The 18,479-nt window shown below is 37.0% G+C and overlaps 2 protein-coding genes across 2 annotated transcripts in view; one reads left to right on the top strand and one right to left on the bottom strand.

Annotated features, from left to right (window-relative positions):
• Positions 1-18,479, bottom strand: part of IMMP2L (inner mitochondrial membrane peptidase subunit 2) — an 889,815-nt gene that overhangs the window by 415,015 nt on the left and 456,321 nt on the right. The gene's annotated exons all lie outside the window — the stretch shown is intronic.
• Positions 6,121-18,479, top strand: part of LRRN3 (leucine rich repeat neuronal 3) — a 38,103-nt gene continuing 25,744 nt past the window's right edge. The window contains exon 1 of the mRNA XM_082631604.1: positions 6,121-6,716. The gene's annotated coding sequence lies outside the window, so the exon portion shown is untranslated. The remainder of the gene's footprint in view (positions 6,717-18,479) is intronic.

An 18,479-nucleotide genomic window follows, 5' to 3' on the forward strand; every position in this document is an offset into this window, starting at 1 on the left:
GGGCATATAGCCAGAAAAGATGAAAACTCTAATATGAAAAGATACATGCACTCAGTGTCCATAGAAGTACTGTTTACAATAGCCAAGACATAGAAGCAAACTAAATGTCCATCAACAGATGAATGGATAAAGAAGATGTGGTGTGTGTATATATATATATATATATATATATATATATATATATATATATATACATACACACACAATGGAATATTACTCAGCTGTAAAAGAATGAAATAATGCCATTTGCAGCAACATGGATGGACCAAGAGATCATCATACTTAGTTAAGCAGAGAAAGACAAATATCATATGATATCACTTAAATGTGGAATCTAAAAGAATGATATAAATGAATTTATTTACAAAACATAAATAGACCCACAGACATAGAAAACAAACTTATGGTTACCGAAGGGAAAAGGGTTGAGGAGGGATAAATTAGGAATTTGGGATTAACAGATATACACCACTATATATAAAATAAACTACAAGGTCCTACTGTATAGCACAGGGAACTATAGTCAATATCTTGTAATAATCTATAATGGAAAATAATCTGAAAAAGAATACACACACACAGAACTGAATCACTTCACTTTGCTGTACACCTGAAACTAACACAGCATTTCAGCTATGCTTCAATTTTAAAAAATGATGTCATATACAGGTCAGCACTTTATCAAAAACAAAACCAAAAACGAAAAACAACCATTATCCCATCAAAGATAACTACTACCAATAGTTTAGAATATTTTCTTTTTCTTTCTTTTTTTTTTTTGAGGTACGCGGGCCTCTCACTGTTGTGGCCTCTCACTGTTGTGGAGCACAGGCTCCGGACGCGCAGGCTCAGCAGCCATGGTTCACGGGCCCAGCCGCTCCGCGGCATGTGGGATCTTCCCAGACCAGAGCACGAACCCGTGTCCCCTGCATCGGCAGGCGGACTCTCAACCACTGCGCCACCAGGGAAGCCCCATATTTTCTTTTTTGATAGATTTCTTTCCAGTTATTCCTGTGCAACCTATGAACTACCTATCTGGCTACTTACCTATCTATTTACCTGTATATATTTTCTAAAAATGTACTTTACTATTTCACTATTTTTTACATGGCTAGAGAAGAAGTTAAAGTCAATCCTCTGAAAGGGAAGACAAAAGGGATGAGCAGAGAGAAGCCGAGATGAGAGACAATTTTAGACTTAGAGAAAGACAAGGAGGACGAGAGGGAAGAAGAGAGGAATCTGAGGAAGAGACAGAAAGACAGAGATTTATCTCCTTGACTTCTGACATCTTTCTCATTTTTGGTTGTGAATTTCCTCAAGGGGTGAAATTACTTTTGTCCTTCAACTGGAGTCATATCCTGTATTAAAAAACAAGACCTAGGGCTTCCCTGGTGGCGCAGTGGTTGAAAGTCTGCCTGCCATGCAGGGGATGCGGGTTCATGCCCTGGTCCGGGAAGATCCCACATGACGCGGAGCGGCTGGGCCCGTGAGCCATGGCCTCTGAGCCTGCGCGTCCGGAGCCTGTGCTCCTCAACGGGGTATGCCACAGCAGTGAGAGGCCCGTGTACCGCAAAAAAAAACAAGACCTATAGTTAAATAAGGATCTCATTTTTTTTTTTCCAATTCTACTTTTCAAAACTCCCTTGAAAAAGAAAATGAGAACACTGCTCCAACTTGCTTTAGTTCAACATTCTAACAAACAGCCAAGGTTCCTCACTTTACATCCTGTTTCTAACTTACGAGCAAATCTGGCATCAGAATCAGACGAGGACGGACAGTGCCACTGAAGATCTTCTCAGCTCAGTGTCAGCCCCTCTTCATCAGTGGCCATTCACATGTATTTAACATGTCAGTTCATCTTTCTAACCAGGCACTGCATCTCTTCAGAGCTCTATTTCCCAAATGGTGCCAGCAATAAAAATTCTGTCATTAACACTGAACCAACAGTAACTATATAAAAACATCCACTGTCGAGTGCATAAAATTTATTCCTTTTTTAAAATAGTATTTTTATTTTTAGCATCCCTTGGTGCTGACTACATTTAATTGGTTGACTCAGTCATCAATCAAGCATTCGCTTATTTTACAAATGAATACTGAGTGCCCTGTGCAGTAAAAAGAGCCTTGGCTCTGTAGGCAGACCAAACTGAGTTCAAATTTTAGCTCCATTATTTAATAGTTTTGGGACACTGGGCAAGTAACTTAACTTCTCTGAGCCAATGTTTCTACACTGTCAAATGGGGATAAAAATATCTATCTTATTAAGATGTTGTGAAGATCAAATAATTTTTAAAACAAACAGTATGCAACAAATGTTTTTTTCTCCATGTTTTTACATGCTATAGATATTAAACATGATTAAGACACAGACACCTCTCCCCCATGCAGGAGAATCTTAGAGACTAAAAAGGGTCAAATTACAGAAACAGTTGTAATATATTAAAAAAAAGTGATAAGTGATAGCAGGGATAAAGAATGCTAGCGTGGGTCAAATGAGAGCTCCTATCTTGTTAGAGGATCAGAGAAGATTCCGCAGGGGAAGCAGCATGTGAACTGAACTAACTTATTTCAGAGTATGTAGACAAAGTGAGAGGCAGGGACTTAGAATGGAAGGTAGAAAGGAAACCCCAAACAAAGGGGATAGTTGGAACAAATGATGATATGATGACAATGACAATGATAATAATGAAAATAATAGTGATGTCAAACATTCATTCAAGCTTACTATGTTCCAGGTACTTTTCTAAGCTTTTAAATATATTAACTACTTTAATCCTCAAAACAATCCTAGGAGGAAACTGAGATGCAGAGATGTTAAGTTCTTGCTGAGGGTCACAAAGGTAGAAAATGGCAAGGTAAGCGTTCAAACCCAGGTTGTCTGTCCCCAGAACCTGCACTCTGACCCACTACCCAGACTACTTCTCTAACAAAAGCGCAGAGGCAAACACTGCCTAGGATTCCACGAAACAGCAATAAACCTTCACAAATGAGTAGCTTTAACTTCAACCATTAAATCAACAAATACATATTTATTGCACCCTTATATTTTCTTATTTGATGATCCAGGCAGAACTCTTTCAACATAATTTAAGGGCTGTAATTACTCATTTATGGTTAAAAATCATTTCAATACATTTTCATTAGAACTGAGTACTCATTCAGGAAACCCTGTAGATATTTATTACGAGGCAGCTGACATGCACATCCATGTAATACACTGTATTTGCAATGGATTCTAAAGGAAAAAAAAAACTTGGAAAGAAGAAGAAAAGGGAAGGAGGAAAAGAAGAAAAAGCAGAGACCTATCAATCATAAGAGGGTGATATAGCGGAAAAATCTTGGAAGACCTGTGGGGTTCTAGTCTTGCTCTCTCTGACCAGCTGTGTGCACATATCACGTTTCTTGAACTTTTAGGACTCAGGGCATTAGAGTTTTAAGACTTTGTTTCTCATTTGATGACCATTCACAATTGTACTAATTCAAAAGCCCCCAAATCCTCATCCTGTCACAATTTAATGTCTTCACATGGTACTTTATTATATAGATATGATAATTAAATAAGTTCTTAACATATTTTTTGGAGGGCTACCTTTCATTACTAACAAATGATTGACCTGATGCAAAAGTAAAAAATCACCTGAAACATATACTGCTTCTACTCAGCTGCTGGTGCTCTTGTATCAAAAGGAAACTACAGCCAAAGAACAAAACCCTCACTCTTTTTATCCAAAGGCAGAGTTATTTTCTCTCTCACATTGAAATCTCATTTCTAATGTTCCATGATATTAAATTTATAAAAATGAGTATGAAATCTTTTGAATTTATCATGTGCCTACACCAAAAGGACAATTGCAAGAAAAGCTATCTCATCTCCCATATGCCAGAAAGAGGTAATCACAGGAAGTTAAAACAACTTCCTATGATAGAGCATAAGGTAGCATTTAAAATATTCCACTCTCACGGAATTAAAACTTAGATTTTTATATGATTTCTGAAAGAGACTGAAATTTATAATATTAGTTATGACTGTTGGTTTCATTTATAAACCAAGAAAGTAGTTTAATCATCTATCTGTTTGATTATCACCACTTCCTTTCATTATGGGAGTCCATTATAATTGGTTTGATAACTGGATTTGTCAATTATACAGTCAACACCAATCAACCACAATGAAATGCTTAAGGAACCAATGGTATAAAACTAAAATTCCTTTTCCACGTAGTTATCACAATTTTAATATAATTCTTCCATATGCGGAAATAAAAATCTGCCAGTGGTGAAATTATTTGGAATAGGCAAGAAATTGGCGCTGGAGAGAGTAAGATTGGGTGAGTTACTATTATCACAAGTACATTAAAGTAAATGTAGACACAGTGCATCACAACGTTCCCGACACTGGACCGTAGGTGCCTAACATTTACGGTGTAAGTGCTAGAGTGTCTAGTAAAGAACTTTCTTTCTTTCTTTCTTTCTTTCTTTCTTTCTTTCTTTCTTTCTTTTTCTTTCTTTCTTTCTTTATTATTAGTTTCTGCTTTATAACAAAGTGAATCAGTCATACATATACATCTGTTCCCATATCCCTTCCCTCTTGTGTCTCCCTCCCTCCCACCCTCCCTATCCCACCCCTGCAGGCGGTCACAAAGCACCCAGCTGATCTCCCTGTGCTATGCGGCTGCTTCCCACTATCTATCTACCTTACGTTTGGTAGTGTATATATGTCCATGCCTCTCTCTCGCTTTGTTACAGCTTACCCTTCCCCCTCCCCATATCCTCAAGTCCATTCTCAAGTAGGTCTGTGTCTTTATTCCTGTTTTATCCCTAGGTTAGAAGAAACTCTTACGGTAGCATTCTGAAACAAGTGTTACTAGGTTAAACAAGATACTACTTATGTCTTGAACTTATTTTTATTCAAAAGGTTAAGAACCATTTGAATAAAGTTTTATAAAAGAAAAAAATAAAGCATTTGGGAACATTTTAAAGAAAACCACAGAGAGAAAACTGGTATTATGATTATAATAAATGTAAACTCTTGGTCTATATCATTTCAATAAATACTTAAGGAATAATTAGATGTGAATGTTTTTTTCCCCTCCCCAAGTAAATCCAGTAACATGAAAAAGCCATTTCTTTTTACTCCACTAGAGGGTAGTCTCTCAAAACCAGGGCTGGAGTCATGAATCCAGCCTGTTTTTGACCTGTTGATAAATTAATCCTCATGTTCTGTCCTTTTCAACAAGATGTTTCTCTAGGATGCTAATTAAGGTTGTAAAACATGCATTTTTTAAAATTGCTGCCTATTTACTCACAGGTGTCCTTGCAGAAACATACATCACTATGCTTTTCTGTGTTTCTTTTCAAATTTCTGATAATTCAGTGGGTGTTTTGCATGTGGTGTATATAGTATATTTTCCTGGTAAATATAAATTCTGAGTTAATAGGTCTAAGAACAAAGAGAAATCATTTTCTTGAGGGTTTAATTTTATTGCAGGTGAAATTCTTCCCCAGAGTTAGTAAAGCATGCACCCTAAAACACACACACAGATACCCACTAACACCCTGACACACGTACCCATTCATATGTGGCTGGCAAATTAATTTCATCACATAAGGAGAAGTGAGTGAATGTTAACTGAAAAAAATATATTTTTTAAAAATACCCTCTTAATATGCAATGTTGTGAATTATAGAGAAGCAAATATATGCTTAATTTAAAAAACTGGTCAGTCCAGGTAAGAAATGTCATTGCTTTAAAAACAAACAAAAAAAGTGTTATTAAACAACAAGCACATATGCTAAATTAAGTAGGACCTACAAAAAACCAAATGCCACTCAAACAGTTTTAAGCCGCTCTGCTTAACTAATACAGCCCTTGGTGAACTTCACAGAGAAGGAGTCGGAAGCTCTGCATCCCTCCCAGGTGCTTTTAATATTTGGGAAATCCTTATTAGTAATGTGCCCTGCTATTTTCAGAGAGAAAACACAGTTTCTCTGAATGACTGAGAATCCAAAAATGGGAAAACTTGTCAAAAATTCCTCCCCCTCAAAAAAAGGAAGGAAGAAGGGAGGGGGGGAAGGAGGGAGGGAGGGAGGGAGGGAAGGAAGGGAGGAAAAAAGGGAGAAAAGAAGGAGGGAAGGAAGGGAATGATACCTAGGAAAATAAGCAAGGCTGTTCCACTTATTTGTATCCTAAGTAGCAGTGTCATAGAACAGACAGGTTGTTTCAGCCAACCAGACGGGAGCAGCTGCGAGCGCTACATCTTGGCAGTCCGAAGCGATTGGCCCCTCTCTGGGGAGTGGAGGGTGTTCAGTTATTAATGACCGCTGAGCAGGCAGCACCATGTCAGTGTGACAACTGATCGGGTGAACGATGCACCACTAACCACCATGGAAACAAGGAGAAATAAAGCCAGCTCCCAGGATCTCTCCTCACTGGATTGAGGGCTTCAGCCTGCCGACTGAGAGAAAGAGTTCCAGGAAAAAGAAGGAATCCTAGCTGTAGCCTCCCGCCTTCGTTTACATTTTAGAATACAGAGATAAGATTGCTTGCATGTGTGCATATCTATAGTACACGTTTGTGTATACTTTAGTACACACACGTATGCACCTATTTACACCCGGGCAAGAACACAACCATGTGATTATAGCAACTAAGGAACTGAGGAATCCAGCACGCAGGGACACAGAAGGTGGTGTAGCACAGAAACTGCTTTTACAGGGTAAGTTTGAAATATGCATTTCTATATAAATACGCTCTATTTCTTGTTTAGTGGATGCTCTTTTTTTTTTTTTTTTTACACCTAAATTCTCCTCTGATGTTCTCTTCTGGTCTGAGTTCTGAGAGCAGTTTTCTTTCCATTTCATTTTTGAGAGGAAATTCAAATACAAAAGCCCTCCGGCTCTGTGTATGCCTAGCTGTGTCTGTGGGATTCTCCAACATGAATTTTACTAGCTTGAACGCCCATCAGAGGATGTGAGTGGGAGAGAAAAAGCAGTGCTGGGGTGGGGGGGAGGAGGAGAGAAAGGAGGGACAGAGAAGATGAGGGGACAGTGGGAGAGAAGACCAGAGGAGAAAAGGAGAGGGAGAGGGGGCGAGGGAATTTTGCTTTTTCTTCACAGTACTTGTAATGAAAAGCAGATCACACATCATTCTGTGTTTTGAAAACAACCTCCCAAATGGGGCATTTTTCTCCCTTTCACCTAGTGGTTGGAGATTTAACACAAATGCTGCTGTATGTCAAGAGCCAGAACCACTAAGCAGAGTGGCAGAATAAGCATATCACAAACAGTTATTGAATTTCTGCCAGGCTACATCTTACGGATTGGGGTAAATGACTTCCCTTTAATAACATCCCCTCGCTGGTCTGAAGGGACAGTGCAAATGTCTGATTGCTGCTTATGCAGCTGCAACCCTAGGTAAAAGGATCCCATGAACCAGAAGACTTCTAATCTTTTTTGGTAATTAACAGGATCACAGCAGGATGGCTTTAAAATACATTTCCTATTTAAGAAGATTGTTTGTTCAGACCAGCAGCTATATTCCCTTTGCTGTTACTGAGCTAGAAGGCTTAATTCTCCTCTAATTTATTCATTTTTAACAATATGTCCTTGTTTCCGTGCATCTAATTTTCGTGAAAGCAAGCGAGGAGAATGAGTCGAACCTTCCTCATTTAGTGAAAAGGGGACAATGTGAAAAAAAAAAAAAGAAGGATTCAAAATATCTATCTAGAAAGCAGTGTGCCCTGGCACTATAAATACTGTTTATACCCTATATTTCTCCTCATTAGCCTCAGAAGCAATGTCTTTGAGACAGAATTACTCTCAGTAAACTATGAGCATCTATGCAGCGATGATTCATGGTATACAGTGTGGGTTAATTTATACTTCCAGTCGTGTGAAAGGAAGCCAGCTACTTAGAATATGCTTTCAAACAGACAACGTCAATTGAGGATGTTCATGGAAACATTGACGACCCCCTTTAATGGATCCTGTAAAGATATTAAAACAAACCAAGTATTTACATTTCATCTTCTGCAGCTCCCTCCTCCTTTCCTTTAGGTCAACTAACCAAATAGTTAATGGAGACGGCTTCTTTCGAACTGCACGTTATTTTTTTCTACAACTGTAATTTCAGAGTTTTTATTGGTTTTCTAGTTTATAAATATGAGCCAAAACCAAGAGACAGTAACCAGCCACTTAGACCCTGCCACTTTCCCATAAATGTGTCAAAAAATGAGTCACTTTACAATATGTAATGTAAGAGGTCAATTAATTCCAGGGACCTTTGTAAATGATGACAATAAAGCAGCTCTGACAATACGCCATGGGCTTCGATTTTCCCTCTGTAAAATGAACAAGTTTAAGAAGAGGTTTCCTGCTCAGAGTGAAAAATGAAAGGTGCTGAAGCATTCGCTCAAAATATTGGCAAGTTTGTTCGCTCTGCCTCAAACGCCACACGCAATCTATAGGAAAACAAAATGATTCATTACAAGGAGGAAAAGGTCTATTTGCTCTTCTGCTATTCATTAGAAGTATGCCTTCTGTCACAGAACAGATGTGATATTTTTGAGGCACCTCCTAAGTTCCTAGCCAAGAGAAAAAGCTTGAAGCAGATATTCAACCTCCGGATTTCAAACTCCTGTATAATGTAGCATTGCAGTATTGATTTCAGTTTTTCCTAGACCTTTTCTGGGGAAACTTTCCATACCAAACACACACACATTCTTAAATCCTACCCAACCTATTTTAAAATTGCAATCAATGACACCTAAGAACAGTGGATTCACTCTTTAACCTTGGTAAAGCTCACATACATATTTTGTGGATTACAGAGATCAATACTGTGCCCACTTGAGTCTGAGAAATACAATCACTCCAGAACCCTGGGGTTGTCACTCATTGTGTGCCAGGGAGTTTGGTGATCTGATCAGCATCTACCAATGCCAGATGATGGACATATGAGCGTGCCTGCAAGACTTAACCACAGTCTCCCCCAATCATGAAGCTATACCAGAAATAATAGCTTTCTGGCAAGACAAGCTTCAAAGAACCATGTTTTCAGAGTGTTGCTTTTCACAGGGAACATGCTGAGTTAGAATGCTGATTAGTAGGTGGAATTTTTTTCTTTGGTTATTGTTGCTGCTGTTAATAGCTTAAAAACAGTGATATCAGCTTTCTAGCCCAGCAATTTATGGACTTATGAAAATAGTAATCAACTTATAATTCACTAACTGTATTTTATTATTTTTGATCTTTTTTACACCTACTCCTTTTTTTTTTTTTCTGGCCACAAGATGGGTTCAATGTTTTACTTTCTTCCCCCAACTCTGAATTTTTTCTGGTGCAAAATGCCTATGTAAAATGACACTGTGATATTTATTACAAAATAATTATGTTGATGAGAAAGGTTTGTAATCTGAATTTAAAAATAACACTTATGTAAGTTAAATAGTATTACTTAATTAGCAGCCCCTGAAGATGGTCACAGATGAGACATCTGTTGGGGAATCTGAAGGAGATCATTTAAAAGGAAGCTAATAGCATGCTAAAAAATGAGTCCCACTTCTAGCCTCAGTGAGGATGCCCCCGAAGAATGATTTAAAATAATGTAGCTCCAGCCAATCTGGAGAAACACTGGACACATCTGCAGCCACTTATAATGTTCCATGGAGACCTGGTTCTGAGGGTGTAATCACTTATGTATCACTCCTCGGTCCCATGCAACTAAATAAAGCAGGTAAACATGGGCAATAGATCAGTATATCTTGTCAGGGCTGCCAAAAGTAAAGCTCTTTTATGCTGGCTGCGAGAGCAGCACTTAGGAAAGCTTCCCAGCGTAGCAACTGAACACAGGTCCCACGCACTGTACAGTGCATGCCTCCCTGGCTCTCTTCTGATGAAGTGATGTCTGGTTGGACACTTAGCAAGTAGTACATGACAGCAATCATTCCCTCGGCCACAAAGTAAAAGGAAATCAAACTTCATATAAAGAAAGTAGGTGGTGCCAGAGGACAGAAAAAGTAACACGGAGAAATATAAATGTTTCTTTAACCTGATGGGAGGGGTAGAAATAGATCTCAGTTGGCGCTATTTAGAAGTCATTAAGTCAAGGGGAGCAGAGATGACAAGATGTTCCTCTCAAATTTTGTGAAGAAATGCAGTGCCCACTGGGCCATCTACTGTATTTGCATAATTGTCATATTTGTATATAACTGTTTGCTACTATGTTAATTTATCTTTAGGTTGTGATGAGGGAGGGCTAGTTTTTAAGGTGCCATTCATAAAAGCACATTACACAACCTCAGCGTGGGGAAATGAAGAAGGGGAAGAGATTTTCGTATAATAATAGAATTGTAGGATTGAATGGGACCTTTGGTAAATGGTCTAATATGCTCGTTTTTTTACTGGGGAAGAAACTGAGGCCCAAAGGGTTTAACATCTTTACCCCAAATCACCCAGCTCTTTATTGGAGGCCTAGGGTGCTCCCTCCAGCAGTCTGTTAAAGGTCTGCCTGCTCACTCTTCCAAAGATAATATTCTTTAATAAGTAAAAGAAAAGACACATAGGTATATGCAAAAAAAAAAAAAAAAAAAAAAACTTAAGGAGGTGTTTATCCAGATAATCAAGCACTCTAAAAGTAAAAGCAGACATTCAACAATAGAAGCAATATGATTTGTTAAGTACCTCACAATCAAATATTTGTCTTTGGGATGTAGTCTACTATATTCTGTAATAAGTCATAAAAATTAGAGATTTGCCCTGTTTTTAAAACATCTTATAATAATACTGCTCTCCTTCACCTATAGAAATTCAGCTATTGATCAGCCACTGTAAGTTTCCCCAGGAATTCTGAAGAGACTCTCCAATCCTTTTTTACTGGGTTTACCAGTAATATTTTAAGGCACTTAACATGTGTCTTCTTTATATGCAGTGTCCATTCTCATGCTTTGCTTCTACACCTCACAGAGGAAACTCTCAGAATAGCAATCCCTACTTTCCTCTCTCCATCTCCCCCATTCTGCCTTACCCTTTCATTTCCAAAGTTAAAAGTAAGAGCCTTTGTAGACAGTGACATACCTCCTTAATTTCACAGCCCTATTTTTTCTTCTTGGCAAATTTCTCTGTTTCTAAATGTGCTCTCCACATTTCGCTAAGATAATAGCAATGAACTGACCCAAAAACTTTGGGGAAGTAAAGGAGGATACAAAATTAACACAGTAATTGTGACTATTTGTTTAAGAGCTACACTGTGTACAGAGTAAATGACATTTGCTACTCCCAACAACCTGCTAAGGGAGTAATGATGATCACCTCTCTTTTAAGATTGGAGAATTAAGTTCTGTGAGGTTAGAGACTTGTGACAGTCAGGGAGCTAACGTGTGGAGGAGTTGGGTAGCCTCACTCCAAAGACGGTACAGCAATGATCATAGTACCTGGCACTTTGTGAGCCCATTAGTAAATATTCATTCCCTTTTCCCTGAAATCCCACTCTAGCCTAACCCTTTCAAGTTTTATGCCCTTTGTACCATACCACACTATATGTGGATAGATTTCTTCAATTAAAAATCTGTACTTCTTAATTTACATCACAGCTAATAATATGCCCAAGTTAAATTTTAAAAAACAACAACAACGACAACACACAACCAACATCTATTCTTGGATAAAAAGATTCATGTCTTCTACCTACTCATCCATATGTTTGTCTGACAGCATTAGCACTCTGATAAACAGATACTTGACAAAGGTCTCAAACATTGGATAAAATGGGATGAGTAAATTATTCAGGCATGTTCCAGGTTGTTGGAAAATTAAGAGCAAAGTCCTCAAAGTCATTTGAAGCACCACCAATGGATAAAGTTTACTAGAAAAGCGGCTTCTTTGGCATCTCCTTTCTAGTTAATCTTGGAGAGAAAATGGCACACAAAGACCTCAAAATGCCAGTAAATTTATTCAGATTATTCTGAGGGCCCTTTCTAAGGGAGATTTTATCTTTCAAAAGTAGTGTCATCCTTGGAATAAATGAAAATCCCTGAAACACATGTTCTAAAGGTTACCATGTAAAGCTTTACTTGCAGAAGGTGAAGCATTCTACAGATAATCAGCTACTCTGTTTAAGAAGGGTTACGTAAACATCACCACTCTTTTCCATGTCTGCATTGAAAAGGCCCATGGACTCCCCAGTGCCCCACTTGAAAGGCTTAGCATCAACAAGCAATATTTTCTATTTCCAGAGTCCTGAAACCCCTGGGATTTAATTCCCTGAGAAGTGAGAAAGGAGGCAGTGTTTCCTGACTTGTACAAAGCAGTGACTCCAGGAAGGGGAGAATGTATAACTCCTGGAACTGAGCCTGCTAACGGGCCATGGCTAAGCAATGGCCTTCAGCAAGTCTCAGGACTTTCAACACTTGCCAATGACATGAATAATACTGACTATTTTGATTACAGAAAATACTTAAAGAGGCCTCATTTGCATTGTGATAGAGAGGACTGAATGTGCTTTATTACAAACGCTTTCTAAAATTAGGAAATTAAATTAATAAAATGACTATAAAGGAACAAGGGCAAATATTCTAGTAGATTCATTCCACTGGTAAAATTTGCTCCATAATATCTTACAGTCTCATAACACTGAAAGGTCAGGGCATTTAAATTACATTGTCAGAAATTTACTTTTGTTACGAAAAACTAAAAACTCAAAAAAATGCTAACAGCAGACATGTATTTTCAGAGGTACAATTCATATTGGCCTCTATGTCATTAGAATAGTTTTCTCACCGCTATATTCATATTCCCAAGACATACTGGTCTTATCATTGTTTGCTAACAATGTCTCTGGGCTCCATGTTTAATTCTATTGTCATCAAACAATCAGTCACTCAGAAACACCAAATACTGAATATATTCTACAGAGTATATGGGACCACAATGGACTTTTCTGAAATTTCAATAGTTGCAGGAGGTAATTTCAATATACATCTAGACAGATCGTATTTTGATTTCTACAAAGACCAAGGGGTTAATGGCCTTACACTGCACATGTTTAAGGCATTGACAGTAAAACAATGGAGTGGATGAAAATGGGCCTGAGTGTAAGTTGCAATGCTGTATCACTGAAGAGAAAGTGCACTAGAATGGAATGAGTAAAACAATGCTACAACCATATATGAAAAAGAAATATATTCTAAGCATTTAGAAAACTTGGAAGCTCTTTTCCTAATAGTTCTGGAATGAAAAACATGTAAAATGCCATTATAAGATAGAGCTTAGATTGTATTCATTCAACAAGTCAATTCTTTGTGTGAATAGCTGAACTGATTCACTTACCAAACATACAATTTATATTTGTTCCTCTTACCGTAGTTTATCACCCACGCATTTTTTACACAAACACTAAAGCGGCTCAAAGAGTGTCATAAGGTGATGTTCAGCTAACTTTTTAAAATCAATGAGGCATTTGCCAACGTACCATTTCCTTAATCAGTTACTTTACTTTTAACAAGCAAGCAAATTCCATGTAAATATCAAAGTCTCATTTTTCATTTACACTATAAACTGTGTCACACTCTGCTGCTGTTGGACAAAATGATCAAAGAAATGAAGAATTACATGTTTTATGATATAAAATACTGTTAGCAGAGACCTTATGAGTTCAAATCACATTATGTCTCTTTGACAATCCCTTATTGGCTAAGGGAATGATCACAGAATTAGCAGATCTCATTTACTACATACCGGCATTTTCCATGCCCAACACTGCTGAACACTTCATGTGAATTTTCTCATTTAACCCTCATAATAATCATATGAAGCAAGTTTTTTATTATTATTATTTTAATAGTAATTATTATTAATCCCATTTTACAAATGAGAGAAATAAGGCTTAGTGAAGAAAAGCAACTTGCCTCATCTAATTAAAGGCAGAACTGAATAAAGGAACCAGGTCAGTTTGGCCCTAAATATCATGCCTTTGTACACCAGGCAACACTGCTTCCCTGTTGGTATTACCTAAATATAACTAGTCTGTACTGCCTTCCAGGAGTCAGATTCTCTATCCGAATACAATCAACTCACTTAGCATTTCATAGCATGCGTTCTTCTCATACTAGGATATTATCTCTTGGCAGGATTTATTCATATTTTCTTCTTTTCTTGGTTTCTGAGAAAAAAGTGATGATTTACTTAGTTGTACTTGAGTATCACTATCCATTTGATTAACTAAAATGATTTCTGCAGTTCACTAGGCCAACCTTTGACTGGTGGCTTGTAGGCTTACAGACTTCTTCCTTCACCATTTTTCTGTCAAGTAGAATTCAACATGTTTCTTTAACCGAGGTCGCTCGGCGCAATAACTGACACAAAGGAGAAATGCAAAATTTAGCCCACAGGTCTCAATTTCCATTATTTATAACAATCCTTCCTGGGTCCAACTCCAATCTGTGGATCCTTCCTTTCCTCATGCAATCTCCTTTAAACAAGGAAGGTGAAAACAATCTGAATACTACTTCACTGCTAATATGATTATCAATTGTCAATGAAATGCATCAATCCTCCTCATTATCAATAAGCTTCCAGCTCTGTAAAGATAATTGATGAAAGCCATAATCCATTTTTCAAAAGGAGCATGCTGAGGAGCCAAACCTAAAACTTCAGCAGAACTGTTCTATCCCAGCTGCTTGCAAAACTTCAGCATTTCTCGCTGAGTGACCTCCTCAGAGAACTATCAGGGGAGTCCTTCAATCTGACTGTCCTACATAGAAAAAGCTGAATGTGAAATTAAGGCCAAAATATTACTGAGGATTCTTCCAAAGATAAGGAATAGGGTTTAGAGAGCTCATGCTCAGATGTCTTTTCTTATCAGAATGAAGTGTTTTTTTTAACCATTATAATTAGGCAACTGAAAAATGAATTCAAGCTGAGGGTGATAAAAGGTTAAAATATCTGTGCATCATGAATAACCTAACTCAAAGCAGGTACGAAATAAAGAAAGACTTTCAGAATTTTAAATTAAACTTTTTGATTGTTTTATTCCTGCTATTTCTTACATTCATACATAACAGTGAGGCAGAGGAGAAAAAGGGGGATGCTGGACAACAGTTATTCAACATGTACCACAACCTGGACCCTGGTTAAGCTTTTTACACGTCTCATCTCACCTAACGTCACAGCTCTGTAAGGGAGCAGAGGCTCAGGATGGGGAAGCATTTGCCCAACTTCCCATTGTATCAGGGTCCTGATTTGAACCCTGAATGTCTGACTCCAAAGCCCATGCTATTAAAATCATGCTATTTGCCTCCCATGTCATATATATATATTAGAATAAGCATAATATATTTCTCCTTTGGGAAGCATTTTACTTTTCATACAGAAGCATCCAACAACAGCCTCTTTCTATAGTTGTAAGTTTCTCAGCAAAGTTCAGAAAGCTTGTATAATAATTAATCAAACTTCAGTTTTACCACATGGAGCAACCTGATTAGTATTTCATGAATAATATAATGAACACTTAATATAATACAACTAATCTAAAAGAAAAGTATTATTTGTGGATTTTCTACTTGAACATTGCCATTAATCTGTGTAATTTCAGAAGTGTAATGAAAAAAAATGATCATAGTTGAATTCCAAAAGGACTTGTGAATATCTAAGATCTTTACCATATATCAGGAATAAAATGAGGAACGTTTTCCAGGCCACAAATTCCTTGCAAATTGAACATGTAGAACAACGTTTTAACCCGATCCTTCCCCACTGAATGTAGCTCACCAGATTTAGGAAATATTTGAAACTTCTTTATATTTTTCTATATTGTGTTCACCTAGGAAAGACGACAAGCACTTATAAGCTCAAATCTGCTCCATAAAGAATTTTTTCCTATCTAGAATAGTAACTCCTCCTCGACCACCACATCCTGACCCCATCCTTCCCACACAACACTGAAAATCATAGTATATTCAGTTCTTAATTTCATTTAAGCATGAGGTTTTCCTTTTGAGATAACTATGTTTAATTATAAATCAATGTGCTACTCTGTACTTTACTTGATAGAGAATTCTATGAATCTTTGAAAGGAAAGATATTCTACAATAATTTATCTTTTAGTCATTCATTTAGACATGTCCCATCATGGTTATTTAATCAATGACTGTGGATACATCCGAAATCAATGAAAAGAACCTTGAGGTATTGATAAGAAATGATGTATAACATCTATTTGCTGATGTATAATACAACAAATAGAACCATATCTATCTATCTATCTATCTATCTAAATTTTCTCATCTTAACAGGTGCCATTCTATCAAGATTTTCCAAGGCATCATATTCCAAAAGTATTGCGAAACACATTGTCTAGATGTAATATATCGATATATATATGTTTGTACATTTTGACTCATTTTCAACATTAAACAAAGTTTATTAACTTGTAAGTACGATGATCAACATCGAATTCACAGTGCTTATTTTTAATACAGAATCTCAATCTATGAGAGTGACACCTAATTATTTTTCAAAGTTTCAGAACTTGTGGTTAAAGATTCAAGTCTTTTTTCATTGTCCATTGTCTGCCATTTTTGTTTTAGGTTTAGAAAAATTGCTTATTAGCGATGAACAATTACTTGCTTTATACAGAATATGCATACAGTAGGAATACTGTGTTGTATTTTTCCCAAGAGAAGACCGGGAATAGGGTAGGGCTAAATGAGATAGGGGTTTGACTGTTAGGGATATGACTGAGATATTTAAGTGGATGTTCTTAGTTAATATACCTGTGAGACTATGGTAAGAATAGTCCCTAGTCTAAAGGGGACCACCACCTATAGTCATTCTTGGCTCTCAGATGATGTCTATATGGTGGTAGATCAGGTATCCTTAGGAGGAGTGTCTACCAGAAATGGACAAAACCCTTTTTCCCACATGTTCATGAACTCCTGTTTTCAAATGCTATATCACATTCTACATGGAACTCAACTGATGGTTACCCAGAAACCACCACTGGCATCATTAATGAATGAATTCTACACTGCCTATTGATTTGCCTTCAAATGCCATTGAATAATACAAGTCAGACCTGGTATAACAGAATCGTGAAACTGAGAGAAATTTTACAGATATTAAGTCACTTGCTCAAAGTGACCTCACTACTTAAATACGTAATTGGAACCAGAAACCAGGTGATTCAATTCTTGCCCAGCAGTTATTGCACAGCACACTGACTGTGATGGCAGAGCTTCAAAAAGATTGGACCACATGCTCCTATCAAATCATTCCTTTTCTTAAGCACCATTATGACCAGAAGTTCCCAAACTCAACCTTGTAGAGAAATTCAGCAGTGTCTTCCCTGTGAAGGGCCCATATTTGTACAAGTGTTAGCTGCTGGAGTCTGGCAGAAGCCCAACCCTCTATCATCCAGTCACTCTTCAAGATGCCTCTTTAGATTGACATTTTACTGACATTAATGTGTTGCTGCTTCTCTGCATCAAGCATGTTAATTAATTGAGACCTGGGTTTTGAATTTGTGCCGTAAAGTGGTTTTAGCTGAAGAGTTGTTTTGTTTCATTTTTAAATCAGTCACATAAGAGAGAGAGAGAGAGAAATTATTAAATGGAAAACTCACAAATTAAAAAATGGCAACCATACAAAAAGCAAGTTTCATAATTATCCAAAATAGAAATAGAATGATACAGTTCTCTGTGCTATTCTATTGGAAATTTCTACGCCTCTTGGATATTCCATCCCAAATTTAAAAGCCTCTGAGATCATTCTGCCTTAATCCTCTTTGCTGGGAACATAAGAAGCCTTATAACATACAAAATAATTACAATTTTTGAAATTATAAATCTCATTTCAGTTATTTTTTTAACTTTTTATAAAAATCCTGTCATAAGTTTTCTCCCAAAAGAATGCATAATATAGAATAATGAGCACTAGAAGCTCTGAGTTGCTAAATTAAAACATTTAAATTGCTGATGATAACATGATCTTCTTTTAGAGTGTAGAGTTTCCATTTATCAAAATGACTTCAGAGATAGTTTTATTTTCTCTCATTTGAAAAATCCTTCTTGCAAGTACTAATGAAAGATGTTTAAATAACATTTTAACTATCTCTTTAAGATTTATTTCCCCCCAAATGTAACTATATCTCAAGAAATGACAACTGTCCTATCCCATCATCTCAAAAAAGTTATGCTATCACTTTTGTAGATTTATATAGTTAACCATTGTACCTCTATAGCTCTATCTATTTCAAGGCCAACTTAATACAAGCATGTAGGCATACATGTATACACTTGCACACACACAAATACTGGATTTTTCTTAACACCTGTCAACTGTTAATAATTCTTACCAGTGTATAAATATTTCAAATAAGTCTAGCCACACTTACCTGTACCTGGTTTCCAATAATTTTTCATCTCCTAAGACATGCCATAGAACTGAGATGACAAATACTGTGGTGTGTTTTAAGAGTTATTCTCACA

This window comes from Mesoplodon mirus, assembly GCF_964341445.2.
Source record: "Mesoplodon mirus genome assembly, chromosome: 9".
NCBI lineage: Eukaryota > Metazoa > Chordata > Mammalia > Artiodactyla > Ziphiidae > Mesoplodon > Mesoplodon mirus.